The following is a 5,640-nucleotide window of genomic DNA, read 5'->3' on the forward strand; positions in this document are numbered from 1 at the left end:
ATTTAAGATGTTTAGATTTGCCGCGGGAAGCAATTCCATTGGCTCTTCTGGCCGATACAAACAAGGCTGCGAAATATTAATATGAGCTATCCTTGAAATAGCGGCAGATGGATGGAAAGTAGGCCCCATTATATAGTACGCTATTCTATTTAATAGCAAACCACTCTCCTTTAGTTCTAGCCTGTTTGCTGACGTAAGCTTCCCCTGCTCGAAACTAGCTACAACTAGAGTCTTGAAACTTCCTGGCAGATTAAAACTGTGTGCCCGACCGAGACTCGAACTCGGGACCTTTGCCTTTCGCGGGCAAGTGCTCTACCAACTGAGCTACCGAAGCACGACTCACGTCCGGTACTCACAGCTTTACTTCTACCAGTATCCGTCTCCTACCTTCCAAACTTTACAGAAGCTCTTCTGCGTAACTTGCAGAACTAGCACTCCTGAAAGAAAGGATATTGCGGAGACATGGCTTAGCCACAGCCTGGGGGATGTTTCCAGAATGAGATTTTCACTCTGCAGCGGAGTGTGCGCTGATATGAAACTTCCTGGCAGATTAAAACTGTGTGCCCGACCGAGACTCGAACTCGGGACCTTTGCCTTTCGCGGGCAAGTGCTCTACCAACTGAGCTACCGAAGCACGACTCACGTCCGGTACTCACAGCTTTACTTCTGCCAGTATCCGTCTCCTACCTTCCAAACTTTACAGAAGCTCTTCTGCGAAACTTGCAGAACTAGCACTCCTGAAAGAAAGGATATTGCGGAGACATGGCTTAGCCACAGCCTGGGGGATGTTTCCAGAATGAGATTTTCACTCTGCAGCGGAGTGTGCGCTGATATGAAACTTCCTGGCAGATTAAAACTGTGTGCCCGACCGAGACTCGAACTCGGGACCTGATATGAAACTTCCTGGCAGATTAAAACTGTGTGCCCGACCGAGACTCGAACTCGGCGCACACTCCGCTGCAGAGTGAAAATCTCATTCTGGAAACATCCCCCAGGCTGTGGCTAAGCCATGTCTCCGCAATATCCTTTCTTTCAGGAGTGCTAGTTCTGCAAGTTTCGCAGAAGAGCTTCTGTAAAGTTTGGAAGGTAGGAGACGGATACTGGCAGAAGTAAAGCTGTGAGTACCGGACGTGAGTCGTGCTTCGGTAGCTCAGTTGGTAGAGCACTTGCCCGCGAAAGGCAAAGGTCCCGAGTTCGAGTCTCGGTCGGGCACACAGTTTTAATCTGCCAGGAAGTTTCATATCAGCGCACACTCCGCTGCAGAGTGAAAATCTCATTCTGGAAACATCCCCCAGGCTGTGGCTAAGCCATGTCTCCGCAATATCCTTTCTTTCAGGAGTGCTAGTTCTGCAAGTTTCGCAGAAGAGCTTCTGTAAAGTTTGGAAGGTAGGAGACGGATACTGGCAGAAGTAAAGCTGTGAGTACCGGACGTGAGTCGTGCTTCGGTAGCTCAGTTGGTAGAGCACTTGCCCGCGAAAGGCAAAGGTCCCGAGTTCGAGTCTCGGTCGGGCACACAGTTTTAATCTGCCAGGAAGTTTCATATCAGCGCACACTCCGCTGCAGAGTGAAAATCTCATTCTGGAAACATCCCCCAGGCTGTGGCTAAGCCATGTCTCCGCAATATCCTTTCTTTCAGGAGTGCTAGTTCTGCAAGTTTCGCAGAAGAGCTTCTGTAAAGTTTGGAAGGTAGGAGACGGATACTGGCAGAAGTAAAGCTGTGAGTACCGGACGTGAGTCGTGCTTCGGTAGCTCAGTTGGTAGAGCACTTGCCCGCGAAAGGCAAAGGTCCCGAGTTCGAGTCTCGGTCGGGCACACAGTTTTAATCTGCCAGGAAGTTTCATATCAGCGCACACTCCGCTGCAGAGTGAAAATCTCATTCTGGAAACATCCCCCAGGCTGTGGCTAAGCCATGTCTCCGCAATATCCTTTCTTTCAGGAGTGCTAGTTCTGCAAGTTTCGCAGAAGAGCTTCTGTAAAGTTTGGAAGATAGGAGACGGATACTGGCAGAAGTAAAGCTGTGAGTACCGGACGTGAGTCGTGCTTCGGTAGCTCAGTTGGTAGAGCACTTGCCCGCGAAAGGCAAAGGTCCCGAGTTCGAGTCTCGGTCGGGCACACAGTTTTAATCTGCCAGGAAGTTTCATATCAGCGCACACTCCGCTGCAGAGTGAAAATCTCATTCTGGAAACATCCCCCAGGCTGTGGCTAAGCCATGTCTCCGCAATATCCTTTCTTTCAGGAGTGCTAGTTCTGCAAGTTTCGCAGAAGAGCTTCTGTAAAGTTTGGAAGGTAGGAGACGGATACTGGCAGAAGTAAAGCTGTGAGTACCGGACGTGAGTCGTGCTTCGGTAGCTCAGTTGGTAGAGCACTTGCCCGCGAAAGGCAAAGGTCCCGAGTTCGAGTCTCGGTCGGGCACACAGTTTTAATCTGCCAGGAAGTTTCATATCAGCGCACACTCCGCTGCAGAGTGAAAATCTCATTCTGGAAACATCCCCCAGGCTGTGGCTAAGCCATGTCTCCGCAATATCCTTTCTTTCAGGAGTGCTAGTTCTGCAAGTTTCGCAGAAGAGCTTCTGTAAAGTTTGGAAGGTAGGAGACGGATACTGGCAGAAGTAAAGCTGTGAGTACCGGACGTGAGTCGTGCTTCGGTAGCTCAGTTGGTAGAGCACTTGACCGCGAAAGGCAAAGGTCCCGAGTTCGAGTCTCAGTCGGGCACACAGTTTTAATCTGCCAGGAAGTTTCATATCAGCGCACACTCCGCTGCAGAGTGAAAATCTCATTCTGGAAACATCCCCCAGGCTGTGGCTAAGCCATGTCTCCGCAATATCCTTTCTTTCAGGAGTGCTAGTTCTGCAAGTTTCGCAGAAGAGCTTCTGTAAAGTTTGGAAGGTAGGAGACGGATACTGGCAGAAGTAAAGCTGTGAGTACCGGACGTGAGTCGTGCTTCGGTAGCTCAGTTGGTAGAGCACTTGCCCGCGAAAGGCAAAGGTCCCGAGTTCGAGTCTCGGTCGGGCACACAGTTTTAATCTGCCAGGAAGTTTCATATCAGCGCACACTCCGCTGCAGAGTGAAAATCTCATTCTGGAAACATCCCCCAGGCTGTGGCTAAGCCATGTCTCCGCAATATCCTTTCTTTCAGGAGTGCTAGTTCTGCAAGTTTCGCAGAAGAGCTTCTGTAAAGTTTGGAAGGTAGGAGACGGATACTGGCAGAAGTAAAGCTGTGAGTACCGGACGTGAGTCGTGCTTCGGTAGCTCAGTTGGTAGAGCACTTGCCCGCGAAAGGCAAAGGTCCCGAGTTCGAGTCTCGGTCGGGCACACAGTTTTAATCTGCCAGGAAGTTTCATATCAGCGCACACTCCGCTGCAGAGTGAAAATCTCATTCTGGAAACATCCCCCAGGCTGTGGCTAAGCCATGTCTCCGCAATATCCTTTCTTTCAGGAGTGCTAGTTCTGCAAGTTTCGCAGAAGAGCTTCTGTAAAGTTTGGAAGGTAGGAGACGGATACTGGCAGAAGTAAAGCTGTGAGTACCGGACGTGAGTCGTGCTTCGGTAGCTCAGTTGGTAGAGCACTTGCCCGCGAAAGGCAAAGGTCCCGAGTTCGAGTCTCGGTCTGGCACACAGTTTTAATCTGCCAGGAAGTTTCATATCAGCGCACACTCCGCTGCAGAGTGAAAATCTCATTCTGGAAACATCCCCCAGGCTGTGGCTAAGCCACGTCTCCGCAATATCCTTTCTTTCAGGAGTGCTAGTTCTGCAAGTTTCGCAGAAGAGCTTCTGTAAAGTTTGGAAGGTAGGAGACGGATACTGGCAGAAGTAAAGCTGTGAGTACCGGACGTGAGTCGTGCTTCGGTAGCTCAGTTGGTAGAGCACTTGCCCGCGAAAGGCAAAGGTCCCGAGTTCGAGTCTCGGTCGGGCACACAGTTTTAATCTGCCAGGAAGTTTCATATCAGCGCACACTCCGCTGCAGAGTGAAAATCTCATTCTGGAAACATCCCCCAGGCTGTGGCTAAGCCATGTCTCCGCAATATCCTTTCTTTCAGGAGTGCTAGTTCTGCAAGTTTCGCAGAAGAGCTTCTGTAAAGTTTGGAAGGTAGGAGACGGATACTGGCAGAAGTAAAGCTGTGAGTACCGGACGTGAGTCGTGCTTCGGTAGCTCAGTTGGTAGAGCACTTGCCCGCGAAAGGCAAAGGTCCCGAGTTCGAGTCTCGGTCGGGCACACAGTTTTAATCTGCCAGGAAGTTTCATATCAGCGCACACTCCGCTGCAGAGTGAAAATCTCATTCTGGGAACTAGAGTCTTGTCAAACGTAGAGCACAACCAATGCACCTCGACCTGCTGGAAGTACAATTCCGGCTCGATCACTTCTTTCTTGCATTCTCATACTTCCTTCTTCCCCATTATCAATTACACTGCAAAGGAATCCTGTTGCTGTGTTATTACCATATTCGGACAGATTGCGGTTTCCCGGCGGAAGCATTTTTGTTTCGTTGCTTCCTCCGTTTCTACATATCTTCCTTTGTCTTTTGCAGTTAATTGTACAAAAAATAGACCAAAGGCGATGCAACTGTAGAATGTTTGGTTGTGAGTGACTGGGCATTCGAGTACAGTGCTGTACTGTCCGACTAATCGCCTAATGTGCTGTTCTGTACCGTACATAATAAAACTCACGAAGGACTGTCTCCATCCTTCCAACGGACAACTAGCACGGCAAACCGCGGAATGGGATGATCATGTGCCGTCATGGTGGACATTTAAGTGTTTAAAAGGAGGTGTGATAGATGCAGCAGGATGCCTTTGTTTGCCGTTATTATTGGAGAATCTAGACAACATTGTTACGAAATATCGGTAATATAAGTTGCATCGAAAACGTTATACTCGTTAGCAGGATGAATTTAAATGTGCTTACAGCCCCTACAGAACCGTTTTGCGAAGAGTTTTTCTCTATTCGTGAAGCTGTAGCCCTGTCGAAAATAACGCACAAGTGGTTGACATCGAGACTTCGCAATTGGTAATACGCATCCGCAGTCTCTTTAGATATGTGTGTAGAGCTGTCAGTGGCGGACGATTGCGGTTCGAATGCACAACTTGCTAACTGTTCGTCTATAAATTAAGTTTCCGGGGGCGCACACTGTGTAGGTAGGGCGAGGGGAACCTCTCGCGTTCCAGGACGCTAGGTGCCGTCGACATACTGTCAACTGACCAATAACGTATTACTAGGATAAAAAAAATACCCGAAAACTACAGTTTGTAGATGTCCTGGCATGGTTGTGGGGACGTATCAGAGTCAGACATGTAAACGAAAGTAGCGAAGCTCGTCTGGTAAGCAACAAGGGCGTTTACTTATGGTGGAAAAAAGTGTCGGAGCACCACCAGAAATCAGTGCTTAGACATGTCAACTTCCTGTGGCAGAACCCTGCACGGTAGAGTGGAAGTCACGAGAACGAGTTGAACTATGCCGGACTTTGAGTTTTCATCAAGTGCATCGCTACATGAGTCTGCAGACAAGCTTTCTGATGTGTCGTAGCAGTACACGGATTTGTTCCCAGAGTATGAGTTTCCGATGAGCAAAAATCGTTGAGTCTCATCTAGGTATGAGTCGAGTGTTACTATACTTCCATAATCTTCCTATCCAGAGCACGTGCGT

The 5,640-nt window shown here is 49.1% G+C and overlaps 11 non-coding genes across 11 annotated transcripts; 9 read left to right on the forward strand and 2 right to left on the reverse strand.

The window, feature by feature from the left end:
- Nucleotides 1-260: 260 nt before the first annotated feature.
- On the reverse strand, nt 261-335 carry Trnas-cga (transfer RNA serine (anticodon CGA)). The gene has a single exon. It is a non-coding gene; the product is annotated as a tRNA-Ser (tRNA).
- A 225-nt stretch (nt 336-560) lies between these two features.
- Trnas-cga (transfer RNA serine (anticodon CGA)) lies at nt 561-635 on the reverse strand. The gene has a single exon. It is a non-coding gene; the product is annotated as a tRNA-Ser (tRNA).
- Nucleotides 636-1,138: 503 nt separating this feature from the next.
- On the forward strand, nt 1,139-1,213 carry Trnas-cga (transfer RNA serine (anticodon CGA)). Its single transcript has one exon. It is a non-coding gene; the product is annotated as a tRNA-Ser (tRNA).
- A 225-nt stretch (nt 1,214-1,438) lies between these two features.
- Trnas-cga (transfer RNA serine (anticodon CGA)) lies at nt 1,439-1,513 on the forward strand. The gene has a single exon. It is a non-coding gene; the product is annotated as a tRNA-Ser (tRNA).
- Nucleotides 1,514-1,738: 225 nt separating this feature from the next.
- On the forward strand, nt 1,739-1,813 carry Trnas-cga (transfer RNA serine (anticodon CGA)). Its single transcript has one exon. It is a non-coding gene; the product is annotated as a tRNA-Ser (tRNA).
- A 225-nt stretch (nt 1,814-2,038) lies between these two features.
- Nucleotides 2,039-2,113, forward strand: Trnas-cga (transfer RNA serine (anticodon CGA)). Its single transcript has one exon. It is a non-coding gene; the product is annotated as a tRNA-Ser (tRNA).
- A 225-nt stretch (nt 2,114-2,338) lies between these two features.
- Trnas-cga (transfer RNA serine (anticodon CGA)) lies at nt 2,339-2,413 on the forward strand. The gene has a single exon. It is a non-coding gene; the product is annotated as a tRNA-Ser (tRNA).
- Nucleotides 2,414-2,938: 525 nt separating this feature from the next.
- On the forward strand, nt 2,939-3,013 carry Trnas-cga (transfer RNA serine (anticodon CGA)). The gene has a single exon. It is a non-coding gene; the product is annotated as a tRNA-Ser (tRNA).
- Nucleotides 3,014-3,238: 225 nt separating this feature from the next.
- Nucleotides 3,239-3,313, forward strand: Trnas-cga (transfer RNA serine (anticodon CGA)). Its single transcript has one exon. It is a non-coding gene; the product is annotated as a tRNA-Ser (tRNA).
- Nucleotides 3,314-3,838: 525 nt separating this feature from the next.
- Trnas-cga (transfer RNA serine (anticodon CGA)) lies at nt 3,839-3,913 on the forward strand. The gene has a single exon. It is a non-coding gene; the product is annotated as a tRNA-Ser (tRNA).
- Nucleotides 3,914-4,138: 225 nt separating this feature from the next.
- Nucleotides 4,139-4,213, forward strand: Trnas-cga (transfer RNA serine (anticodon CGA)). Its single transcript has one exon. It is a non-coding gene; the product is annotated as a tRNA-Ser (tRNA).
- Nucleotides 4,214-5,640: the final 1,427 nt, after the last annotated feature.

Source organism: Schistocerca gregaria, chromosome 4, assembly GCF_023897955.1.
Source record: "Schistocerca gregaria isolate iqSchGreg1 chromosome 4, iqSchGreg1.2, whole genome shotgun sequence".
NCBI lineage: Eukaryota > Metazoa > Arthropoda > Insecta > Orthoptera > Acrididae > Schistocerca > Schistocerca gregaria.